This window comes from Nerophis ophidion, linkage group LG03, assembly GCF_033978795.1.
Source record: "Nerophis ophidion isolate RoL-2023_Sa linkage group LG03, RoL_Noph_v1.0, whole genome shotgun sequence".
Lineage (NCBI taxonomy): Eukaryota > Metazoa > Chordata > Actinopteri > Syngnathiformes > Syngnathidae > Nerophis > Nerophis ophidion.
In genome coordinates, this window is record NC_084613.1 from 22,641,739 (window position 1) to 22,668,446 (window position 26,708).

The 26,708-nt window shown below is 40.3% G+C and overlaps 1 non-coding gene across 1 annotated transcript; it reads right to left on the bottom strand.

Moving 5' to 3' along the window:
• Positions 1-21,212: 21,212 nt before the first annotated feature.
• trnas-gcu (transfer RNA serine (anticodon GCU)) lies at positions 21,213-21,294 on the bottom strand. Its single transcript has one exon. It is a non-coding gene; the product is annotated as a tRNA-Ser (tRNA).
• Between the last annotated feature and the right edge of the window lie 5,414 nt (positions 21,295-26,708).

Sequence of the window (26,708 nt, forward strand, 5' to 3'; positions counted from 1 at the left end):
TTAAGTTCAATTTAAAGTACCAATGATTGTCACACACACACTAGGTGTGGCGAAATTATTCTCTGCATTTGACCCATCACCCTTGATCACCCCCTGGGAGGTGAGGGGACCAGATAGCAGCAGCGGTGCCGCCCCCGGGAATCATTTTTGGTGATTTAACCCCCAATTCCAACCCTTAATACTGAGTGCCAAGCAGGGAGGTAATGGGTCCCATTTTTATCGTCTTACTATGACTCGGCCAGGATTTGAACTCACTGTTGCGTGCGTGCCGCATTTTGGATGCGCGTGAGTAGTTTTCCCTGGATGCTACAGGACGAGGAGCAGCAGGATTGAAGGTAGGAGCTTGTTTTAATATAAATATATAACAAAAGAACACTTGCACAAAGGGTAAAACAAAGTTGTGCCAATGCGTATAAAGCGAAATGCTAACAGTTAGCAAGAGTCGAGTTCAAAGTCCATTGACGCGCGTGCCGAGCTAAGACTTAGCAAAGTACATACAAAAGGCAAGAATATCACACGCAACTGTTGCAAGAAGCAAACAAAACGTCCAGACAGAACTAAGGTAGCAGGCGGTCTTAAATACTAACATAATAATTCAAAACAGGTGTGCGTCAGGCGCCAGTGCAGGTGAAACAAATGAGGTTGCCATGGCGACGAATACAAAACACACAAAATGCACACAACTCAGGGAACGGAAGAGTCCAAACATAATGAGAAAATACACAAAATCTAAACAACAAACGCGGATCGCAACACTCACAACCTACCGATCAGGGCGGACACTCTAACCCAGGGGTCGGGAACCTTTTTGGCTGAGAGAGCCATGAAAGCCAAATATTTCAAAATGTATTTCCGTGAGAGCCATATCATATTTTTTTAACACTGAACACAACTAAATGAGTGCATTTTTAAGTAACACCAACATTTTTAGAGCATAATAAGTCTCTTATTCTTTTTCATAACATTGTTATTCTGAAGCTAACCAATAATAAATAAATTGTCATGTATGTTGATCATGTTTTTGTTTGGCCATGTGCTGTTTGTCTTTTGGACTCTTTAAGTTCCAGTTTTTTTTTCCCTGGTTACTCATTTTGTCGACCTGTCTCTGGTGGACAAAATGCCCACTCACCTGCTTCCTGAGCACTAATCAGAGGCAGTATTTAAGCTTGTCTTTGCCAGTCAGTCGCCCTGGCATCAATGTGATCTTTTCTTGCTCTGTGCTGACTTGTTTCATGCCTTGCCATAGTTTCGTGCTTCATGCCATGCCAAGTAAGTTTTGTTTGATTTATGTTCATAGTCTGTTTATGCGTAAGCTTTCTTCTTAGCCCAGGTTGTGCCTCCGCTGTGAGCAATTTTTGTTTGTTTTTTAGTTTAAATTAAGTCATGTTTTTACCTAAATGCCATGTCCCGAGTAGTCTGTCTGCCTTCCTGGGTGAACGACCCCGCAGCAAGCTGTGCCCCCCCCCATCGTGACATAAAAAACTTCTTACGACTTCTTGAACAGGTGCGGTAGGAAACGGATGGATGGATTTAAATGCATGAGAATGTTTTATATTTTGAATGTTATTGTTAGCACTGTGAATTCCAGCGGAATTATTCATAATTATCGTGTTAAGCAATGTCAGCTAAGATTTATCTGAGAGCCAGATGCAGTCATCAAAAGAGCCACATCTGGCGCTAGAACCATTGGTTCCCTACCCCTGCTCTAACCACTAGGCCACTATACACACTGCAAAAACTGAAATCTAAGTAAGATGAAATATCTCAAATAAGGGTGATATTTGCTTATTTTCTGTCTGATAAGATCATTTTTCTCACTAAGCAGATTTTATGTTAGAGGGGTTTACTTATATTAAGGGTTTTGGTCCTAAATAAGCTCAGTAAGATATTACAGCTTTTTGCTGAGATTTTATGATTTATAGTGAGTAAAACATGCTTGAAACTAGAATATCAACTGTTGCAAAACTGTGTCATCAACACTCACAAGTATAAAACTACTTTTTTAAAGTAATAATTTCTTATTTCAAGCATTAAAAAAAAAATCATGTGGCCGAGCACATATTATGTCAAGATAATGGCACTAGCATTTACTTAATACAAGAATATTTTTCGACACATTGAGCGATTTTTTTTTCTACTAAGAAAATTGCACTTGTTATTAGTGAGAATATACTTATTTTAAGGTATTTTTGGGTTCATTGAGGTTAGCTAAATTTACTTGTTTTTAAAAGTCTTGACAAGCCGAATTTTCTTGTTCTATTGGCTGATAATTTTGCTTAGTTCAAGTAAAATACCCCTCATTTTTATATATTTTTTCTTGTTTTTGAACACTGACTTTTTGCAGTGATACATACAGTATATATTTAATTTCTAACAAAACAGTATATTTATATATACATTACTTTTAATCTGAGCCGCCAAGCAAACAAACAGCGCAATGTGTTGGTTTTTCTCCGGGATTTATGTAATCCAAAATGCAATAACGCTGTGTACAGATGTGATGATAATTTTAAAAGGCACGCTGTTCTATTTAATTTCATGCCAAACAAGTTAATGAGAGGGTCTTATCCCGGAAGAAGGCAATTACATTTACAGCGAGTCCCTGCTCTGAAGCACGACAATCCCGATAATGATGGCCGCCACAATCTCAGCCGCGGTCGAGTCTCTTATGTAAGCAATTGCTGGGTGAAATGACGAAACAAATATAAATAGATAATAATGCTAATAATAATAAATAACAAAAAATTAAGAACATGCTCAAATAATAGGTTAAGAATGGTTATGTAATGGTTGTATTCATTTTAAACATGTTCTTCACCTAAGTTACGTGAGGCAACACGGTAGTTTGTGCAGAGAGAATGAGAAAATAAGTAACAATAGACAGAACAAAATGTAGAAACAAAGGTGTAAACAAATTTTAATAAGGACATATAAATGGAAAAACAACTATGAGAAATGTATTCCACAAAAAAGTAATAAGCACAAACAACAGCAATACTAGGAGAGCGAACCGAGCTCTCTAAAGCTCCGACCAAACTCTAAACAAGTCGCCCGCCTCTCATGCTTTTGTCCATCTTGCCTGCTCTGCCTTTAGCTCACGCGTGTGTGTGCCACACCCAGAAAAATTAATAATGAATGTGTGTGTGTGTGTGTGTGTGTGTGTGTGTGTGTGTGTGTGTGTGTGTGTGTGTGTGAGTTCCTGTATTGTTTACCCTTCTGGAGACATCAACAAGGAAAAGTATCTTCCATATGAGGACCAGTGAACAAGTTAAGACATAAATCATGGTTCCAATACGGAAAACCATTGCATCTTATAGACCAGGCGTGTCAAACTCAAATACAGAGTGGCCCAAAATTTTAAACCGAACAAAGCCGCGGGCCAAAGTTGAACAAATGAACCTTTTAATAGGGACCCAAACAAGTTTTGCATTGAATATTGAACAAGCAAAACTTATATAACTTTATATCCATCCATCCATTTTCTACCGCTTATTCCCTTTCGGGGTAGCGGGGGGCGCTGGCGCCTATCTCAGCTACAATCGGGCGGAAGGCAGGGTACACCCGGGACAAGTCGCCACCTCATCGCAGGGCCAACACAGATAGACAGACAACATTCACACTCACATTCACACACTAGGGCCAATTTAATGTTGCCAATCAACCTATCCCCAGGTGCATGTCTTTGGAAGTGGGAGGAAGCCGGAGTACCCGGAGGGAACCCATGCATTCACGGGGAGAACATGCAAACTCCACACAGAAAGATCCCGAGCCTGGATTTGAACCCAGGACTGCAGGAACTTCGTATTGTGAGGCAGACGCACTAACCCCTCTGCCACCGTGAAGCCCTATAACTTTATAGTGACATGCAAAATCGAGTTTCAAACAATACTTACAATTTAAAAATAGCAATGGCATATCAAATCAAATTTAAATAGAAATTGAATGCCTCTTTTCTATTTGCAGCCTTCTCAGGAAAATATCAAAATAAACTTTTCCCACAGGCTAATAATACATTTTTATATTATAGCGTCCAGGAAGAGTTAGTGCTGCAATGGGTTCTGTGTATTTGTTCTGTTTTGTTTATGTTGTGCGGATGTTCTCCCAAAATTTGCTTGTCATTCTCGTTTAGTGTTGGTTCACAGTGTGGCGCATATTTGTAACAGTCTTAAAGTTGTTTATACGGCCACCCTCAGTGTGACCTGTATGGCTGTTGGCCAAGCTTGCATTGCATTAGCGTGTGTGTGTGTGTAAAAGCCACATATATCATGTGACTAGGCCGATACGCTGTTTCTACGTAGGAAAAGAGGACGTGACGAAAGGTTTTAGAAGACGCTTGAGGCAGTGCCTTTAAGGCACGCCCCCAATATTGTTGTCCAGGTGGCAATCGGGAGAAATTTGGGAGAATGGTTGCCCCCTGTGATTTTCATGTGGGGCACTGAAATTTGGGAGTCTCCATGGAAAATTGGGAGAGGGGGAGGGGGTGTTTAGCAAGAATGAGTATTAGCGGTGGATGCGATGTTACAGCGACACCGCCGCTCTATAATACCGACGGGCCCGCTCTAATGTTCATTTGATATTCCCTCAAGGGCCAAATGAAAATACATGGTGGGCCAAATTTGGCCCGCGGGCCAGAGTTTGACACCCATGTTATAGACAATGTCTCATTTGGTCACTTGGTGAAATTTATCAAAATAAGGGAGGTCGCAATAAAAGGATGTTTTTTTCAAATTGACTGTGAGTCGGTTTGAAAAGTGCTCCCCCTCTGGTCAACATATGTAATAACAAGTGTGTGTATGAACTTGAAACACACCCCCTTTGGCCAAAATTAATAACAAAAATAAAATGAATAAGGTTATGGAGACATATTGTAATAATTTGAAGTAAATAATGACGATTAAAAAACAATTACAAACAAAAAAAACATGTTAACTAAAAGCAGTCTTTTTCTCACAATGTGTTGACTTTTTTCTTATAAAATTGGGAACAATTTCTCATGTTCTTTCTGTTTCTGTAATATTGCAATATGTTCTTATACAATTATTACTTTTTTGTGTAAAATTATAACTTTTTAATGCAAAAAGGTGACATTTGTCGTAAAAAAATTTGACTTTTAACACAATATTGCCCATATTTTTGTTGTTATTGTCAAATAGTGACATTTACAATTTTTGTAAAATTATGGCTTTTGTCATTATTTTGCCAAGTAAAATTCCGATTATTATTATAACATTGCCAAAATTTTTATTTTTTTTATAAAATTGTAACTTTTGTTGAGTAAAATTACAACTCTTTTGATAAAAATGCCAAAATATTAATCTTCTCTTGTAAAATTGCGTCTGTTTTTGAGTACAATTCCGACTTTTACTATAATATTGCACAAATGTTCAGTTTCTCTTGTAAAATGTTGACTTGCGTTGAGTAAAATTACGACTTAATATAATACTGCCAAAAGTTTTTCCTGTGAAACTGTGACCTTTTTCTTGTGAAATTCCAACTCATTTATCACAACAAACTTTTTTTTTTTTGCATAGTATGTATATATTATTAATGTTGTAAATACAAATCGTTATATATCTAGAAAGGGTGGTCCTAAATGGGTAGGCATTTTTCAGAGGTCTCAAAAAGGTAACAAATACAAGAATGTGTGTGTGTATGTAGGTATGTGTACTGCACATATAACACAAAAAGGGTGAACTCATTGTGTGTGTATCTCTTCTCGAACAAAAAACGAAGAACGAAGGCCAAAGGTAAAAATTTCTAAGGCCTTCTATTCCGCCAAAAAAAAGGGGAAATATTAATTCAATGGCAAAATTGCCAAGTGGAGCTCACTAAAAGCTCTTTTAAAATGTCAAAATTTCAACATCCAAGTTCAAATTTGGCCAACACCTTTCTGTTTGGACCCCAGACCGCAGAGACCGGAAAACTCCATGCAGGTAAAGACGCTTTTGTTAGGAAAGACGAAACAAAAAATAGTGCAGCAGGGAAATGCACAGGAGGTAAAACAGGCACGGAAGCACAGTGAACGCCATGCAGCCCGTTGACGTACAAAGCATAATGATGATCCAGACGACAGGAATAAGAAGAATCCTGATTGGCAACCAGGGATAGGAAGGAAACCATAGAAACGAATGGTTACTGTCTTTTGAGAATAAATATTGTAGGATCTCTGGCACAATTTTAGAATTGTTGACAACTCCTGTAATTTGGCTCCTTTTGCACTAAAACTAGCAAGCAGTCTGGCTTCTGACGACATAGCAAAGTGTTTTTATTTATGGTGTCTATCAAACTTAGAGCTATTAATCCTCAGGTCTCTACTCTCGGTGGAGGCTTTTGCAGTGGTGAGCTTGTTAGCGCTGAGCGCGTTGGAGGTGAGAGCTCATGTGCGTTCCCGTCAATAGCGCTTTGCCGCGCTCACAGGCCTCGCCGCCTTGTCTGCCGGCTGCTTCACTCGACCAGAATAGATCCTATTTGCTCCATTTAAACCTAAAGACTCCGCACAGTCCAATGCGGACACCTCACAATCTGTGCCTTGCTCGCAGGCATTTAGGCCACCTGGTCATGCTAGGACATTAGCGCGGTGTGATGGTTCTGAGCAAAGGTGTTTCGCTAGTTAGTTAGCAGTGTTGTGTCCTAATGGGAATAGGATAATAGGATAGGAATAGAGATGTCCGATAATGGCTGTTTTGCCAATATCCGATATTCTGATATTGTCCGACACTTAATTACCGATTCCGATATCAACCGATACCGATATATACAGTCGTGGAATTAACACATTAGTATGCCTAATTTTGTTGTGATACCCCGCTGGATGCATTAAACAATGCAACAAGGTTTTCCAGAATAAATCAACTCTAGTTATGGAAAAAAATGCCAACATGGCACTGCAATATATATTATTGAAGCAGTTTGGAATTTGGGACATGCTCTGCCTGAGAGAGCATGAGGAGGTTGAGGTGGGCGGGGTTGGGAGGGCGGGTTTGAGGCGGGATTTTTTTTGTATGGGGTAGCGGGGATGTATATTGTAGCGTCCCGCAAGAGTTAGTGCTGCAAGGGGTTTTGGGTATTTGTTCTGTTGTGTTTATGTTGTGTTACGGTGCTGATCTTCTCCCGAAATGTGTTTGTCATTCTTGTTTGGTGTGGGTTCACAGTGAGGCGCATATTTGTAACAGTGTTAAAGTTGTTCATACGGCCACCCTCAGTGAGACCTGTATGGCTGTTGACCAAGTTTGCCTTGCAGTTGCTAACTACGTCCACAGTAGGTAAATACAACATGTGTCCGGGCTGGCACGTTGTTTGTTCAGGTTGTAGGGGACACTAAAGGCAGTGCCTCCACGGTGCCCCCTTAATATTATAGTTCAGATGAAATTTCGGGAGAAAGATTACACCCAGAGGGACACTGAAAATTGGGAGTCTCCCGGAAAAATCAAGTATGACGCCGTAAAGTGGCATTTATATAAAATTTCATATTAAAGAGCGGGCCGCAAAATAACGTCTCGCGGGCCGCCTGTTTAAGACCTCTGGTATACATGTTCGAAATAAACTTCTACCAACCAAATGGGTAATTTCATTACTAACATATTTACTCTTCATTAAATGTAATCAATTCTTTGGAAAAGCAATTAATGTGTTACTTGGGAAAAAAAAAAAAAAAACTAAGTATCTGGCATATGCAGTTGAGACGTTTCATGAAAGCAGAGTGTGTGTGCCTTTAAAGGGTGGTGCCTGTTGCCAGGTGACATCACTGAGTGCACGCTCAGAGCAGCATTTTGGTTCGACTGTGTTTGTTAGCTTAGCAGCGGCAGTTTGTCGGCAGTAAAGGCAGCTTTGTTGAATCTTTTCCCTGGATTGTGTAAGCCCCAGTAAATAAAGACATCGGATATGTATTGATGGCTGTCGTTTCCTTGTCCACAAACGAGGTGTTGTAGAATTGCATGCTTTATTCTTCAATAATTGATTTGCTTTTTATTATTCACTTGTATTAAAAGCATGTACCTTACTTATGTTGTGTGGTTTGCTGTGTGGTGTTACCTCTTCCTGTTGGATATCGAGTTCATTCTAGTGTGGCGCTGGTTGTTGGTTTTATTAGTAAAAAGTTACTTCCTGGGTATTATCTTCGACCCAACTCTCTCCTTTGAGTCACACATTAAAAGCGTTACTAAAACGGCCTTCTTTCATCTCCGTAATATCGCTAAAATTCGCTCCATTTTGTCCACTAAAGACGCTGAGATCATTATCCATGCGTTTGTTACGTCTCGTCTCGATTACTGTAACGTATTATTTTCGGGTCTCCCCATGTCTAGCATTAAAAGATTACAATTGGTACAAAATGCGGCTGCTAGACTTTTGACAAGAACAAGAAAGTTTGATCACATTACGCCTGTACTGGCTCACCTGCACTGGCTTCCTGTGCACTTAAGATGTGACTTTAAGGTTTTACTACTTACGTATAAAATACTACACGGTCTAGCTCCATCCTATCTTGCCGATTGTATTGTACCATATGTCCCGGCAAGAAATCTGCGTTCAAAGGACTCCGGCTTGTTAGTGATTCCCAAAGCCCAAAAAAAGTCTGCGGGCTATAGAGCGTTTTCCGTTCGGGCTCCAGTACTCTGGAATGCCCTCCCGGTAACAGTTCGAGATGCCACCTCAGTAGAAGCATTTAAGTCTCACCTTAAAACTCATCTGTATACTCTAGCCTTTAAATAGACCTCCTTTTTAGACCAGTTGATCAGCCGCTTCTTTTCTTTCTCCTATGTCCCCCCCCTCCCTTGTGGAGGGGGTCCGGTCCTATGACCATGGATGAAGTACTGGCTGTCCAGAGTCGAGACCCAGGATGGACCGCTCGTCGGGACCCAGGATGGACCGCTCGCCTGTATCGATTGGGGACATCTCTACGCTGCTGATCCGCCTCCGCTTGAGATGGTCTCCTGTGGACGGGACTCTCGCTGCTGTCTTGGATCCGCTTGAACTGAACTCTCGCGGCTGTGTTGGAGCCACTATGGATTGAAGTTTCACAGTATCATGTTAGACCCGCTCGACATCCATTGCTTTCGGTCCCCTAGAGGAGGCGGGTTGCCCACATCTGAGGTCCTCTCCAAGGTTTGTCATAGTCAGCATTGTCACTGGCGTCCCACTGGATGTGAATTCTCCCTGCCCACTGGGTGTGAGTTTTCCTTGCCCTTTTGTGGGTTCTTCCGAGGATGTTGTAGTCGTAATGATTTGTGCAGTCCTTTGAGACATTTGTGATTTGGGGCTATATAAATAAACATTGATTGATTGATTGAATGATGTCATGATCCATTGCCCGGATTGTGTTTTATTTTAATTTGAGTCCCTTAGTTTAGTTTTCAGCATCCCTGGGTTTGTTTTTCTTAGATGCCATGGGTGATTATTATTTTCACCTGCCTCTGATTAGTGTTCGGAACGCTCACCTGCTCTCCGGGCACTAATCGAAGAGCAGGTGAAAAAAATCAGTAGCCTTGGCAACTGAGAAACACAAACCCCGAGTGTTCTGAACACGAATCAGAGGCAGGTGAAAACAATCAGCACCCATGGCGACTAAAAAACACAAACCCAGGGGTGCTGAAAACACATCTAAGGGCCTCAAATTAAAATAAAACTTGATCCGGGCAACGAATTGTGATCTTGCTGTGCTTCTAACGCTGCCTTGTTGACCTACGACCACATCAAAAGTATTGTGCCACATTACATCAAAGGCTTGGTAACGATAGTCTCATGTGCCTAAAAGTAATCAATTAAATCACTTGTTTCTAGTAAAAGTAACGCCGATAGTAACGCCATTATCATGTAATGCAGTTATTCGGAATACTGTTTATGATATTCAGTGATGAATTAAGATAAAACCTCTCGCTAACTGTAGTGACACAATTCATCAACATAATCAGTAACAAAAGGTTTATTTAAAGGATTTGTAGGTTTTAAGGCAGGGGTCAGAACTTTTTTGGTTGAGAGAGCCATGAAAGCCAAATATTTTACTATGTATTTCCGTGAGAGCCATATAATATATTTTAACACTAAATACAACTAAATGCATGCATTTTTAGGTAAGACCAAACATTTTAAGAGTATAATAAGTGTCTTCTTCTTTTTAATAACATTGTTTTTCTAAAGCTAACCAATAATGAATAAAATAGTTCTTACCATTAATGCGACTTCTTGAACAGGTGCGGTAGAAAACGGATGAAAGGATTAAAATGTATGAGAATGTTTTATATTTTGAACGTTACCAGCGGAATTATTCAATATTTAACAATCGCTGTGTTTTTCAACCGCTGTGCCGTAGTACACTAGTGTGCCGGGGGAGATTAGGTAATTTCACCTAATTGGGTAAAACAATTTTTTTCAAAACAGTAATTATAATCTGCAAATGTGTCTTTGTTGAGTGTCTGTGCTGTCTAGAGCTCGGCAGAGTAACCGTGTAATACTCTTCCATATCAGTAGGTGGCAGCAGTTAGCCAATTGCTCTGTAGATGTCGAGAACATGGTATGTCGTGATCCCAATATGCGGGAGGCAGTGTGTAGGTGAAAAGGTATCCAACACTTGAACCAAAACTAAACAAAAGGGGAATGCCGCTAAGAAAAGGCATTGAAGCAAAACAAAGCTAAAACTGAACTGGCTAAAAAGTAAACAAAAACGGAATGCTGGACGACAGCAAAGACTTACAGTGTATGGAGAAGACGGCGCCCACAAAGTACATCCGTACATGACATGACAATCAACAATGTCCCCACAAAGAAGGAGTACGTCCGCACAACTTAGTCTTGATTGCGAAAACAAAGCAGGTGCGGGGAATAGCATTCAAGGAATACATGAAACTACTTCAGGAAAATACCAACAAAAGAGGAAAAGCCACCAAAATAGGAGCGCAAGACACAGGAAAACACCAAAAAACTAAAAATAAGTTACGGCGTGATGTGACAGGTGGTGACAGTACACCTACGTTGAGGCAAGAGCTATATTGATGCATGGTTGGTTATGGTTTGAATTCATATCTAACAATTGCGAGAACAACTTTTTATTGTCAGTATCGGCTACTGAGTTTCATTTTTTTTTACGTTTTCTGCTGGGGGTTTGCCTCGGATTTTCTCCAATGACAAAAATGTGCCTTGGCTCAGAAAAGGTTGAAATACACTCACTTATCGTGTTAAGTAATGCCAGCTAAGAGGTATCTAAGAGCCACATGCAGTCATCAAAAGAGCCACATCTGGCTCTAGAGCCATAGGTTCCCTACCCCTGTTATAAGGAATGATTTTGATGTTGTGAGATTATAACATTTTAAAGAAAAATGTGATTTGTTTCTTTTGACAGAGAGAAGTGCGTAATACAAAATAAGGCACCTACCATCCTCTCTTCAAGTCTTACACGATCTTATAAGAACAAATATGTCATCTCTTGGATAAAAAATCGTACACTTGTTGGCCTTGGCAGAGGTCCGCTGGAACTTTTCTCCTCCCTGCTAATGATTCCACTTTAAGTTTGCAATGTGAGACACGGTAGGCTTAGGACCGATGTCAGCCCCTGTTTCTCTACGGGGTCTACAGGGGACAACGCAGCTCTGTTATGACCAACAGTTTAGCTTTTTCCATCACCACCACCCCGTTTCTTCCTTCCTCATGTGTGCCGAACTCGGTCTCGTTTTGTCTGAGCGCTGCTTTCCCGGGAGACGCCGGCGCCAGGAAAATTGGGATCTCTTACCTTGCAGGCAACATATGGCCTGAAAATGGACACTATTTCTCTCAGGTGTCATTAAAGGGAAAGGTACCTTGTAATTTTATTTTATGTTCCTCAACATTTATAATGCAAAACTTCGGAATAAATGTCCCCACCCTTTGAAAATTAACAGTCTTGAAAATTCAGTAACAGGTGTGTCCATGGCTACTAAAAACGGAAGCTTCCCAAAACCTGCTAATTAAACACTTCTAACGTGCCAGTTTTTAATGTTGAACAATAAACTTTGCTGAAAGGCTCTACTCACATCTTAAGGGGAAAACTCTAAATATTCACAAAATGCCGTCGTACGTCCGTCTGGTATTAACAATTTCATTTTGACAGCAATTGGACGAAGTACCTAGAAGAGATCATTCAAGAACGATCCCTGGAAAACGCCCAAAACTTAGTTTCGTTAGTAATCTAATGAATTATTGTTGCCATTGTTTCAATGCCGTTGCCGTTACTGGGGATGTGTCGTAGCGAGTTACTACGGTTTGGTTGAATGAAGCTTAAAGTTTCAGGTTTCATGCGGAGATCAAGGGTGAGGACGACAAAATTATCGGCAGTAGCTAAGGAATCAACTGAAAATGAGACAAGATTCACTTTTTACTCTCATCCCTCAGTAAAACAGTGTCGACGAATATGTTGACATACACAAAATAGGGATGCTACCGCATAGGAGCATTTAAGTTCCATCTTAGAAAAATAACATCTCAGTTACTTGGCTGAGTAACTAGTTACTCTTACAATGAGGTAAATGAGTTAGCAACAATTACTTTTTGGGAAAAGTTTTTTGTAACTATGACTAATAGTTATAGTAACTACAACTATTATTATATTAGCCTACTATTAAAATGACTATGTTTCGCAGGCTGACGCAGATCTTCGTTTTTTATTTCTTACATTTTTACAAAATTGGAAAAACATTAGTAAAACGGAGGCTTCTCAGAAAGTGAGAACTCCTGGAAAAAATGGCTTAGAATGGTCGAAGGTATAGATGTGTGTGTCCAAGTCAAAGGAGACGGCAGGATGTCTTCTTCTAATGGATGCATTACAATCTTTGCAAGCTGGGTAACATTTGCTGTGGCCTGGAACAAAATGGCACACAGTCAACTATCACAAATGCAGCCAATATTACATGCAGGCAATGTGTCATGAAACATGCAAAACTAAATTATATACACAGAGGACATAAGTAAAGGGCATTAAATGAGCTCAATTAGACCTACAAACGAGGCCTGATGATGCATTTTGTACATACAGCCAGCCTAAGTAGCATGTTAGCATATTTGGTCATGAACTGACCAAATATGCCTGATCACTAAAGTCAATAACATCAACACAGCTCACCTTTGTGCATTCACGCACAGCATAAAACATTTGGTGGACAAAATGAGACGAAGAAAGAGTGGCGTAAAACATGTCTGTCTTTGGCGGCGGCGGTGTAAGTTATACATATAAACAAAGTGCTGCATCACAGTTCACACAACTACGGTGAGATTAGTAGGACAAAACAGTGCTCACCAAATACTCTCATCAGAGAAACATAAACCCAAACATATTAAATATCGGGCTTTCTAAGAATGAGGAAGGTTTGTGTCATGTTTGTCCTCCTTCAGAGACCATATTAAAACAAAAATACATTTTCCCCCATCTTTTTCCATTTTCATACATTTTTGAAAAAGCTCAAGGGAGCAGGATCCCAGTAACACATTGGAAGTCAAAAATAAACTGTCTTGTTGTCCTAGCACACCTGGTATATGCAGATTACCTGTATATCTGCCTGTTGACTGCTGAGTAGAATAGGTACAAGAGCCTTTGAACAAAGAGGAGGTAGACTCTCCCAGAGTCCTCTGGATGCAAAACAAAAAATAAAAAACAGGTCTTCAGTTATAACATCCTCCTGGACCATCCATCTCTCAAGGCAGCAGGGGGTAACGCTCTGTCAGATGTCAGCGGGCTTCAAATACTAGGGTTCCTGGACCAATTAATCAGAATAGGACATTAAATGCAAAAAGCGCTGGAATGGAGGGCTCTGAATGGAATGTATAATAGTTCTTCCAAGCAACTGCTACTCTCTAGCTGTGAAAACTGCACCCTGAAGCCCACCCTTTAGAAGTCTCTGAATTGATGCTAGACCAGAATCCTGCGTGTGGTACTGAACACCAAGCAGAATGAGCTTGGTACTCTAGATCAGTGGTTCTCAACCTTTTTTCAGTGATGTACCCCCTGTGAACATTTTTTTAATTCAAGTACCCCCTAATCGGAGCAAAGCATTTTTGGTTGAAAAAAAGAAATAAAGAAGTAAAATACAGCACTATGTCATCAGTTTCTAATTTATTAAATTATATAACAGTGCAAAGGGACGGGGTGGCGCAGTGGTAGAGTGGCCGTGGCCAACCCGAGGGTCCCTGGTTCAATCCCTACCTAGTACCAACCTTGTCACGTCCGTTGTGTCCTGAGCAAGATACTTCACCCTTGCTCCTGATGGGTGCTGGTTAGCGCCTTGCATGGCAGCTCCCTTCTTCAGTGTGTGAATGTGTGTGTGAATGGGTAAATGTGGAAGTAGTGTCAAAGCGCTTTGAGTACCTTGAAGGTAGAAAAGCGCTATACAAGTACAACCCAGATTTGTAGTGGTCTGTCTTGAACTATTTGGAAAAAAAAGATATAGATACAACTAAAAACTTGTTGAAAAATAAACAAGTGATTAAATTATAAATAAATATTTCTACACATAGTAATAATCATCAACTTAAAGTGCCCTCTTTGGGGATTGTTATAGAGATCCATCTGGATTCATGAAATTAATTCTCAACATTTTTTTCACCAAAAAAAAATTCTTTAACATCAATATTTATGGAACATTTGCACAAAAAATCAAGCTGTCAACACTGAATATTGCATTGTTGCATTTCTTTTCACAGTTTATGAACTTACATTCGTATTTTGTTGAAGTGTTATTCAATAAATATTAAGGCTGCAAATCTTTGGGTGTCCCCCGTTTCGATTCAATATCGATTCTTAGGGTCACGATTCAATTCAAAATTGTTTATGTTTTTTTAAATCAACACGATTCTCAATTCAAAAAACAATTTTTTCCCGATTTAAAAGGATTCTGTATTCATTCAATACATAGGATTTCAGCAGGATCTACCCCAGTCTGCTGACATGCTAGCAGAGTAGTAGATTTTTGTAAAAAGCTTTTATAATTATAAAGGACAATGTTTTATCAACTGATTGCAATAATGTATATTTGTTTTAACTATCAAACAAACCAAAAATATGACTGATTTTATCTTTGTGAAAATATTGGACACAGTGTGTTGTCAAGCTTATGAGATGTGATGCAAGTGTAAGCCACTGTAACACTATTGTTATTTTTTTTTTTTAATAAATGTCTAATTATAATGTCAATGAGGGATTTTTCAAAACTGCTATGCTGAAATTATAACTAATATTGATACTGTTGTTGATAATATTCATTTTTGTTTCATTACTTTTGGTTTGTGAATGTTGTCTGTCTATCTGTGTTGGCCCTGCGATGAGGTGGGGACTTGTCCAGGGTGTACGCCGCCTTCCCGATTGTAGCTGAGATAGGCGCCAGCACCCCCTGCCACCCCAAAAGGGAATGAGCGGTAGAAAATGAATGGATGGATGGTTTGTTCTGTGTCGTGTTTGTGTCTCCTCTCAATTGCTCTGTTTATTGCAGTTCTGAGTGTTGCTGGGTCAGGTTTGGTTTTGGAATTGGATTGCATTGTTATGGTATTGCTGTGTATTGTTTTGTTGGATTGATAAAAAAATAAAAAAATAAAAATAAATAAAACATTTAAAAAAAAATGAGAATCGATTCTAAATCGCAAAACGTGAGAATCGCGATTCAAATTCGAATCGATTTTTCCCACCCCCCTAATAAATATATTTATAAAGGATTTTTGAATTGTTGCTATTTTTAGAATATTTTAAAAAAATCTCACGTGCCCCTTGGCATACCTTCAAGTACCCCCAGTGGTACGCATACCCCCATTTGAGAACCACTCCTCTAGATAAATGAATTAATCGTTATTTTAGAATATTGGCTTGTGGGTCACATTGACTTAAAGGAATCAAACGCGTGTTCTTGTGGAACCCTTGAGTCTTGCCGAGACTCACAAAGCCAGAAAGCACCGGTCGACTCCTCGTAGAGGCCTTAGGCCTGGACGATTGACCATGCTAGGTAATGAGGAGTGTTTTTTGTAATAAACGTCAGTCGATGCTGTGTTTGGAACCTACGAGTCAGCCTGATTCTCACAACATACAGTATGTGTCTCAGTGAATGTTAATCTACAACGTTGTTGGTGTTGGAATGAACTTCCTTGTTTGCCATATCTTGGGCCAAACAACTCTGCAAACACTACTGATGACAAAACGTAAGCTTTCTTACCACATATGTGTTTGCAGTGTTGTGCTTCGCTTGGTTTGGGTCATTCAAATATTCCTTTAAAGAGTCTTAAACATTTATGTTTGATAGAGTTTGGGTGATTAGAGAACATTCATACAGACTCTTTCCCCCCGGTAGGGATCCCTTTTGGATAGGACCACAAGCATCTGTATGAGGGTCTGCCAAAGCTGAGTGACAGGGTGGCATCCAGGAAGATGAAATTTGTAGACGCCCAGAACTTCCTGCTAGCAAGCTAGTGCTCTGGGAGCCAACATACTGGCACCGATCAAAAAGATGTCCCAAGCCCAAATACTGTACGTGGACGTACTAAGAAAGTATGCAAAGGTGAGAGCTATACAAAACTGGCCGGATGCATAGGGAACTGCAAGGATTGGAATCTGTTGTCCGACCTGAGGATAACTTGTTTGCATCAAAGCAGTTGTTTTTATCACAACCATCCTTGGCAGGGTACACACTCCTGCTTTCGGAGTATAAATATTTTGGGTTTTGGCAACAGCTGCTAGACTCGGTCTGACCAATCTTGGTTTAAGACTAGACCCTGCTAATTTAAGTCCAAGACTAGCTCCGTCCAATCCAAGTACAAGACTAGATCCTACCAATTTAAGTCTAACATTAGATCTTACCAGTCTAAGACTAGATCCTAGCAATCTAAGTCTAAGACTACATCTGACCATTCTGAGTCTAAGACTACATCTGACCAATGTAAGTCCAAGACCAAATCTGACCAATCTAAGTCTATGATCATGAACTGATGAAGCCTACTCGGATGAGAGGAGAAACGTCTTCCAAGAAAAAACAAGCAGTCTAGTTGCAACTGAGTGAATGCCCTGAGATGCCTTTGAATCCCCCCACACACAGACACTTTTTTTTTTTAACAGATACAGTATTATCCAACATCAATACCAAAATACTTTTGCAAAAAACATCAAACAGTCAGAAATTTTGCAGCCGAAGTTTTGTGCCGGTTGGGATCATCGACGGTGCATCCCTGTTCCGCCCCGAGGGCTTTGTTAGTGGTGTACACTGAACAAAGGGAATGGACAATTATGTTTATGTTCGATGTAGCTGTTTCCTAACTCTCGCAATACCACAACTATTTGTTTACTCCTCTATACGTACATTAGCGTGTCAAATAATTGGTTTTCAAATTAACGTTGGCTTTTAATATTAGGATTTCAAAACGATCTCTGGCCATGGTTTTGTCAAGAAAAAAAGTCTCGATGCACATTGAGTCTGAACAACTAAAGGTTTTTGTGTATTAAAACAGGTGCTTGTTAAAACACACAAAGGTGAATTATTAAAGTGTCTTGAGTAAGCAAAATAAGCAGTGCAATCTATTTAGCGAGTCTATCTTCATGAATATTCAAAATATTTGCTGACCATCAGAGCACCCAGAATACTAAAAGGAGATAATGCAAATATAATTATTTAGCACACGCGGCGTGATTTATCAAGACTAAAACGGCATTTAGTGCAAACTGGCTGTGAGAAAGGAGGCGGTCCCGCTGCAGCTCCGCCCTATGTGTGCTTGTCAACATAAATTGACTGTCAAAAATGTAAAAAAAAATATTACACATATGGTCTATTCATCAATATTATTTTATAATTGTATAACTATTAGATGACTCAAGGGGCCAATCAAAACTAAATTAATTGGTGTCCACTTGTGTTTTTTAAAGGTGTAGGTTTTTTTCCTTCCATGCATCCATTTTCTACCGCTTGTCCCTTCTGGGGCGGCGGGGGGTTGCTGGAGCCTATCTCAGCTGCATTCGGGCGGAAGGCGGTGTACACCCTGGACAAGTCGCCACCTCGTTGCAGGGCCAACACAGACAGACGGACAACATCCACACTCACATTCACACACTAGGGTCAATTTAGTGTTGTCAATCAACCTATCCCCAGGTGCATGTATTTGGAAGTGGGAGGAAGCCGGAGTACCCGGAGGGAACCCACGCAGTCCATTTGCATAAAAAACTCTTATTGCTAAATGCATTTTCTTGGGTCTGCGCAGGTTTGCAGTGAGCGCCCGTCTCTCCAATGTTTGTGAACCTCATCAAACTGGGTTTCATTGTAGATCTCTCTCTCTCTCTCTCACTCTCTCTCTTTCTATCTATCTATCTATCTATCTATCTATCTATCTATCTATCTATCTATCTATCTATCTATCTATCTATCTATCTATCTATCTATCTATCTATCCATCCATATATATATATATATATATATATATATATATATATATATATATATATTCATTTATTTAGTAGGGGTGTGGGAAAAAATTGATTCAAATATGAATCGCGATTCTCACGTTGTGCGATTCAGAATCGATTCTCATTTTTTAAAAATCTTTTTTTTTGTATTTATTTATTCTTTTTATTTTTTTTATCAATCCAACAAAAAAAATACACAGCAATACCATAACAAAGCAATCCAATTCCAAAACCGAACCTGACCCAGCAACACTCAGAACTGCAATAAACAGAGCAATTGAGGACACACAAACACGACACAGAACAAACCAAAAGTAGTGAAACAAAAATAAATATTATCAACAACAGTATCAATATTAGTTATAATTTCAGCAAAGCAGTGATTAAAAATCCCTCATTGACATTATCATTAGACATTTATAAAAACACAAAAAAGATCAATAGTGTCACAGTGGCTTACACTTGCATCGCACCTCGAATATAGTAACTATTATTTTTACAGGGAGTGGCGCCTCGTGGTGACCATCTTGGTGTACTGCGTGAAGATAAAAATGGATTGCTTTTCCTAGTCACTGCTCTTGTGTACTTGGTCAAGACACTTTTCCCTTAACTGCATCACTGTTAATTTCTTACTGCAGATTTTATGAGATCAAACACAAATAATAAAACACCACTTACTGTACAAAGTCTGCTGTCATTAGGATGCCGACTTCTAGGATGACTCATAATCTTTACTAAGAAAAGTGGGGTGGAAGCAAGCGTCTTTTAGTGTTATTCTCGCCATTCCTGGTTTTCAATTGGCTGTGAAAGTGTATAAACTTGTCAGATTACATACTCAGCCTTTTACACTACAGGTGAGAGGAATGATTTATGATCTACAATAAAATGATGAGCAAAGGAAGCGAGGAGGCACATTACCACTTGGTCATGTCAACATTGGCACACATTTGTCTGCATTAGGGCTTATAACAACAGTCTCACTAATACTTGGTTAATATTGCAGTCACAAAATGTAAATGGCGCTTTTTGGATGGGTTATGGGCGGAATAGAGGACCTACCATTGGCTCCGCTGTAAGCGGACTATTATCTATATTTATTTACAGGTTAGAATTAATTTAGAAAATATATACATTCGTCATCATGTCTTTCATAGTAACTGTAAACGACTGTAATGGCCGAAAAAGTATAGTACCCCTTTAAAGATGTAGACAATGTGTTTCACTATGTAAAGTGCTATATAAATACAGTAGGGCAAAAAAGTATTTAGTCAGCCACCGATTGTGCAAGTTCTCCCACTTAAAATGTTGACAGAGGTCTGTAATTTTCATCATAGGTACACTTCATCTGTGAGAGACAAAATGTGAAAAAAAAATCCAAGAATTCACATTGTAAGAATTTTAAAGAATGTATCTGTAAATTATGGTGGAAAATAAGTATTTGGTCAACCATTCAAAGCTCTCACTGATGGAAGGAGATTTTGGCTCAAAATCTCACGATATATGGCCCCATTCATTCTTTCCTTAACACGGATAAATTGTCCTGTCCCCTTAGCAGAAAAAAATCCCAAAAGCATTATGTTTCCACCCCCATGCTTCACAGTAGGTATGGTGTTCTTGGAATGCAACTCAGTATTCTTCTTCCTCCAAACACGACGAGTTGAGTTTATACCAAAAAGTTCTATTTTGGTTTCATCTGACCACATGACATTCTCCCAATCCTCTGCTGTATCATCCATGTATCCATTTTGGTATAAACTCAACTCGTCGTGTTTGGAGGAAGAAAAATACTGAGTTGCATCCCAAGAACACCAGACCTACTGTGAAGCATTTTTCTGCTAAGGGGACAGGACGATTGATCCGTGTTAAGGAAATAATTAATTATTTTGATCCAAAACCTCTTTCCATCAGTGAGAGCTTTGAATGGTTGACCAAATACTTATGTTCCACCATAATTTACAAATAAAGTCTTCAAAATTCCTACAATGTGAATTCCTGGACTTTTTTTTCACATTCTGTCTCTCACAGTTGAAGTGTACCTCCGATGAAAATTACAGACGTCTGTCATCATTTTAAGTGAGAGAACTTGCACAATCGGTGGCTGACAAAATACTTTTTTGCCCGACTGTATTATATACTCCACTCTGCTTCTTCAGGTTTCTTTGTGGACATGCTGAGGTGTATACCTTTCAACTTGAGTCTCTGCCTTAATGTAACCTGGTATGCATTTCCGGAAAGAAATAGACAAAACATTTTTTTTAAATGTGCCAATTGAAAAGCTTTGGCGAGCAGCTAGTTGAATAGCCTGTTATGTTCCATTATGTTAAAAAATGGTATTTTAAGAAATTTAGGAAAGATAATTTCAAACAAATCCATCCGTCCATCCATTTTTTACCACTTGTCCCTTTCGGGGTCGCGGGGGGTCGCTGGAGCCTATCTTAGCTGCGTTTTGGGCGGAAGGCAGTGTACACGCTGGACAAGTCGCCACCTCATTACAGGGCCTCAAAAAAATCCAGTAGGCTTAAAATAATGCTCATCTTAAGGAAGGTTTATGTCATGAGTCAGGTGGCGACTCATGATTTCCACATGGGGAATTAGTTCAAATGGTGGACCGCTTGCTTTGCATATGAAAAGTAATGGTATGGATGGGGCACGGATGCATTCTCCTAATTATACTTTTCTGGAGCCTTTTCATCATGGAAAAAACAATAATAAAGCTGGGATTTATCTTGTAAACGCAATCTTAGTTAGAAATTCAACAATTTCAAAACCTGAATTTTATGAACAAACAGAGAAGTTAATAGCTGGAAAGATAGAAAACAGTTCAGCCCGATGAGGATGGGATTCGAACCCACGCGTGCAGAGCACAATGGATTAGCAGTCCATCGCCTTAACCTCTCGGCCACCTCATCTCCATAGCTTTTGCTTTTTAAGTTGCAGTTTTTTTCAAGGTTTGGCCGGGGGTGCAATTTATACTCAGGATTGACTTATATGTGAAATTATTAACATATTACCGTAAAATATCAAATAATATTATTTAGCTCATTCACGTAAGAGACTAGACGTATAAGATTTCATGGGATTTAGCAATTAGGAGTGACAGATTGTTTGGTAAATGTATAGCATGTTCTATATGTTATAGTTATTTGAATGACTCTTACCATAATATGTTACGTAAACATACCAGGCACCTTCTCAGTTGGTTATTTATGTGTCATATAACGTACACTTATTCAGCCTGTTGTTCACTATTCTTTTTTTTATTTTTTATTTCCTTTCAAATGTTTATTCTTGGTGTTGGGTTTTATCAAATAAATTTCCCCCAAAAATGCAACTTTTACTCACTCCAGTGCGACTTATATATGTGTTTTTTCTTTCTTTATATATGCATTTTCGGCAGGTGCGACTTATACTCCGGCGTGACTTATACTTCGAAGAATACGGTATGTTGTGGTTTATTATTCTTTACAAACCATTTAGAATGAAATGGACTAAAAAAAAATTGAACAATTGTGCTGCAAAAATACAAAGATTGAATGCCAGTAGTCGAAACTGGAATCGCAACATAACAGTTTAAAAATGTATATTAAAAATTTACATTTCCAGTACCGTAGTTTAGAGTGACCCATTAACTCCCTGCTTGGCACTCAGCATCAAAGGTTGGAATTGAGGGCTGAATCATCAAAATGATGCTGCTCACTGCTCCCCTCGCCTCCCAGGGGGTACAACACCTGGATGGGTCAAATGCAGAGGGTAATTTCCCCACACCTAGTGTGTGTGAGACTATCAGTGGTACTTTAACTTTTTAACTTTGGTTACAAGGAAGCAATGTGTCACTCTTTGTTGTTGTCATTTTGGCGAACTGACGAAAAAGTAGAAAATGAATCAATATGATGTCATTCTAGTGACAAGGTATGTGTGAATTAGAGATGCGCGGTTTACGGTCTCATCTGCGGAGTCCGTGGATAAACTGCGGGTCGAAAAAATAGATTTTAAATAGATTTGGGCGGGTGGCGGTTGAACCATTCGGAAATAATTAATATACATAGTTCAGGGATTGGCAACCTTTACCACTCAAAAAGCCATTTTGACCAGTGTCACAATGTAAAGAAGACGATAGGAACCGCAAACATTCTCGCGAACATCTGCTAGCGGTCACCCAGATAACAAGAATAAGGGCGTGCAATGAAGCCATTGCCTTTGATGCCTTCTACAACATGTAGAAACTGCTTGGCAGTCCAGCAAAATGTTGTATGTGGCTTCCGCAGACACACGCACATGACTGCAAGGCATACTGGGTGACACAGAGTACACTGATGGTTGTGATATAAACAACTTTAACACTTACTGATATGCGCCACACTGTGAAGCCACACCAAACAAGAATGACAAACACATTTTGGGAGAATATCCTCACAGTGACACAACATAAACGCAACACAACAAATACCCAGAATCCTTTGCATCCATGACTATTCCTGACTATGTTATACACCCCGCTAGCACCAAACCCCCCCCATGCGTCAGTAAGGTGGACGGGGTTGGGGGTGCGGGGGTGTAAAATAAGCAAAGGCTTAATAGCATGCCCTTATTCTCGTTATCCGGATGAGCACCAGCAAATATTCACGAGAATGGTTGCAGCTCCCATCTACTTCTTTACTCTGTGGAACGGGTCAAATGAGCTCTTTGAGTAGTAAAGGTTGTCCACCCCTGATATATATCAGCGGGCGGGTGGTATGCGGTTGCGGTTTTGATAAAATGTTGGTTCGGGTGGATGGCGGGTGGATGAGAACTTTAGTGATGCGGTTGCGGATGATATAATTGCCTATCTGCGCATCTCTACTGTGAACATTTGCTGTGTTCACTGTTGCAACCGCGCTTCGAGGTGTGGAGCTGGATGTCATCTCATCCCCAGCAAATATTCACGAGAATGGTTGCGGCTCCCATTTACTTCTTTACTCTGTGAAACGGGTCAAATTAGCTCTTTGAGTATTAAAGGTTGCCGACCCCTGATATATATCAACGGGCGGGTGGTCTGCGGTTGCGGTTTTGATAAAATGTTGGTTCGGGTGGATGGTGGGTGGGTGACGACTTTAGTGATGTGGTTGCGGATGATATAATTGCCTATCCGCGCATCTCTACTGTGAACATTTGCTGTGTTCACTGTTGCAACCGCGCTTCGAGGTGTGGAGCTGGATGTCATCTCATCCCCAGCAAATATTCACGAGAATGGTTGCGGCTCCCATTTACTTCTTTACTGTGTGAAACGGCTCAAATTAGCTCTTTGAGTAGTAAAGCTTGCCGACCACTGATATATATCAACGGGCGGGTGGTGTGCGGTTGCGGTCTTGATAAAATGTTGGTTTGGGTGGATGGCGGGTGGATGACGACTTTAGTGATGCGGTTGTGGATGATATAATAGCCTATCCGCGCAGCTCTAGTGTGAACATTTGCTGTGTTCACTGTTGCAACCGCACTTCGAGGTGTGGAGCTGGATGTCATCTCATCCCCAGCAAATACTCACGAGAATGGTTGCGGCTCCCATTTACTTCTTTACTCTGTGAAACGGGTCAAATTAGCTCTTTGAGTAGTAAAGGTTTCCGACCCCTGATATATATCAACGGGCGTGTGGTGTGCGGTTGCGGTTTTGATAAAATGTTGGTTCGGGTGGATGACGGGTGGATGACAACTTCAGTGATGCGGTTGCGGATGATATAATTGCCTATCCGCGCATCTCTACTGTGAACATTTGCTGTGTTCACTGTTGCAATCGCGCTTCGTGGTGTGGAGCTGGATGTCATCTCATCCCCAGCAAATATTCACGAGAATGGTTGCGGCTCCCATTTACTTCTTTACTCTGTGAAACGGGTCAAATGATCTCTTTGAGTATTAAAGGTTGCCGACCCCTAATATATATCAGCGGGCAGTTGGTGTGCGGTTGCGGTTTTGATAAAATGTTGGTTCGGGTGGATGGCGGGTGGATGACGACTTTAGTGATGCGGTTACGGATGATATAATTGCCTATCCGCGCATCTCTAGTGTGAACATTTGCTGTGTTCACTGTTGCAACTGCGCTTCGAGGTGTGGAGCTGGATGTCATCTCATCCCCGCAGAATTTCACAGAAATTAGTAGCGGCTCAGGCGCCTCAGATCAATCAGGATGAAGAGGAACACACGCACACACCTCTCCCTTCACTTTTTAAAAGCATCGCCCGAGGCGCATTGACGAGACCATTTCGCGGCGCCTCCATTTGTCAAACGTGTTGACGAGAAAAGAGCGGGCCAAATTCCAAAGAACTGTAAAACACCTTCCTCGGTTAATACGAAACACAATAAAAACATTGCCGCCGTGCTTGGTGGAGTCGTGAGGCAGATAAAAATGCCGCAAACACTGTTATCCATCCGTCAAACTTATGGACAAAAACAAGTTTAAGTGCTGCAAACCCGACGCCCTTCCCGTCCATCCGATTGCTTTGAAATGTTTTGTCAGGGCCCCATTTGCAAACGCCATTCACTTCGCCACACACATTTTACCCTCAACGCCAAAGCGTTCAAGCATACCCCTGTTGGAGTGGCAGAGTTTTAGGTTTTCACGCAATTGGCGAGGTACTTAAGCACGAAGTCCTCAAGCATCTTTTGTTGCTTTTGCAGGCTTTGCTGGTTGAAGAGAACATCCTTGCGTTGGAGGATTGTTGAGTGGCAGATGTTCGAAGGGGTGGAACTTTGCACCGGAGGCTCCTGAACATGTGAAAGATCACCATGAGGCCTTCCGTGCAAAGTCTAGGAGGCGGTCAAGGAGGGAAGGAATGCTTGTGTTTTCGCTCTCAACCCAACCTTGGGAGGTGGGCCCAGCTGTTTGGACGTGGAGTTGCCACTCTATGTGAAGTGAAGTGAAGTGAATTATATTTATATAGCGCTTTTCTGTAGTGTGTCAAAGCTGATGACGTTTGTCGTAAAAGTGAGTGTAACTGTGTCAGTGCATGACCAAAGATTGTATATTGTGAGAAGATGACACAAAGTACATTTTGCGTCAGTCTTATTATTATTATTTTGTTTTAACTTATATATTTTTCAATTATTTTCAAGGCCTTTTCTTTGTTCCTATTTTAAAAAAAAACACCTTAAGTTAGAATCCTATTATACTTTTCTTGCTTGTTGGTACCTGTTTTGTACAAACCCCGTTTCCATATGAGTTGGGAAATTGTGTTGGATGTAAATAAAAACGGAGTACAATGATTTGCAAATCCTTTTCAACCCATATTCAATTGAATGCACTACAAAGACAAGATATTTGATGTTCAAACTCATAAACTTTTTTTTTTTTTGCAAATAATAATTAAATTAGAATTTCATGGCTGCAACACGTGCCAAAGTAGTTGGGAAAGGGCATGTTCACCACTGTGTTATTTTACTTTTTCTTCTAACAACATTCTATAAACGTTTAGGAATTAAGGAAACTAATTGTTGAAGCTTTGAAAGTGGAATTTTTTAGTGAAGTGAAGTGAATTATATTTATATAGCGCTTTTCTCAAGTGACTCAAAGCGCTTTACATTGTGAAACCCAATATCTAAGTTACATTTAAACCCAGTGTGGGTGGCACTGGGAGCAGGTGGGTAAAGTGTCTTGCCCAAGGACACAACGGCAGTGACTAGGATGGTGCAAGCTGGGATCGAATCTGCAACACTCAAGTTACTGGCACAGTCGCTCTACCAACTGAGCTATACCGCTCCACTTTACCATTCTTGTTTTATGCAGAGCTTCAGTCGTTCAACAGTCCGGGGTCTTGTTGTCGTATTTTACGCTTCATAATGCGCCACACATTTTCGATGGGAGACATGTCTGGACTGCAGGCGGGCCAGAAAAGTACCCGCACTCTTTTACTACGAAGCCACGCTGTTGTAACACGTGGCTTGGCATTGTTTTGCTGAAATAAGCAAGGGGGTCCATGATAACGTTGCTTGGATGACAACATATTTTGCTCCAAAACCTGTATGGACCATTGAGCATTAATGGTGCCTTCACTGATGTGTAAGTTACCCATGCCTTGGGCACTAATACACCCCCATATCATCACAGATGCTGGCTTTTGAACTTTGTGCCTATAACAATCCGGATGGTTATTTTCCTCTTTGTTCCGGAGGACACCACGTCCACAGTTTCCTAATATAATTTGAAATGTGGACTCGTCAGACTACAGAAGACTTTTCCACTTTGCATCAGTCCATCTTAGATGAGCTCGGGCCCAGCGAAGCCGTCGGCGTTCATGGGTGTGGTTGATGAATGCCTTTCGCTTTGCATAGTAGAGTTTTAACTTGCACTTACAGA